This window comes from Dromiciops gliroides, chromosome 1 (assembly GCF_019393635.1).
Source record: "Dromiciops gliroides isolate mDroGli1 chromosome 1, mDroGli1.pri, whole genome shotgun sequence".
Taxonomy (NCBI): domain Eukaryota; kingdom Metazoa; phylum Chordata; class Mammalia; order Microbiotheria; family Microbiotheriidae; genus Dromiciops; species Dromiciops gliroides.
This window is the reverse complement of record NC_057861.1, coordinates 499,175,700-499,176,748: the sequence shown is the minus strand read 5'-3', so window position 1 is coordinate 499,176,748 and position 1,049 is coordinate 499,175,700.

Sequence of the window (1,049 nt, the reverse complement as noted above, 5' to 3'; positions counted from 1 at the left end):
GCCAGCCTTTCAGCCCTTTCACCAGACCGTGAGCTTAGTTCCCAAAGATGCTGGCACTGCAGGCGATTTGGAGGCTGGGGGTAAGTTTCTCTGGTACAGCCTGCCTGGGACTGTGTCTCTGTCAGCATGATTTTGGGGCTGGACCCAACTCACAGCCCGGCTCCCCCTTCTGCTGAACTTCCAAGCTGTCTTTGGCTGGAAAATAATATCAGCCATATTTTTGTGGGTTCTGCTGCTCTAGGAGCTGTTTTCTGGCTATGTTTGGAGTTTTTTTTGGAGTAATTGTGTCAGGATGTCTGAGTGTTTCTTTTCTTTTTTTTGCGGGGCAATGAGGGTTAAGGGACTTGGCCTGGGTCACACAGCTAGTAACTGTCATGTGTCTGAGGGTCTTTGTAAGCTTTTAGCAGTAAATGGTGTTCATGAGCCTGATGTCTTAGCAATTAATGGTGCTTCTGCAGCCCTCTCATTATCAGATATTCCTTGGAATAGTCCCATTGGTGCAGTATGAATAGGAATAATTTATGGAGAATATGTTGTTATTCCAACTTGAAAGAAATGCCTGAGAGTACTTTAAATTAAGTAGTCACTGGAGCACCTACTGGTCAAATTGAGAATCATTCCTCACAACAAAGAACAAAAAAGGGACAGAAGGGATACAAATATCAGGTTAACAAAACTGCTTGACAGTAGATAGTATTCCACATGTATAGCCCTCCAATTTCTGAAAAGAATGAAGGGAGTGATATTAGAAGCAGCTGCAGAGAATATATTACAGCAGGATTTTTGTAATGCCATCAAAGTTGGGGTGAAGCATACCCAACAGATAATCCAGAGTATACAGAAATTAATGAGAAAGAGTAGTGTTGGGGCAGCTAGGTGGCGCAATCCCTTCTTCACTTATTTTTCCCAATAATTTGTATAGTATTGGAATGAACTGTTCTTTAAAAGTTTGATAAAGGTGGGGGCAGCTAGGTGGCGCAATGGATAAAGCACCAGCCCTGAATTCAGGAGGACCTGAGTTCAAATCAGGCTTCAGACACTTGACACTT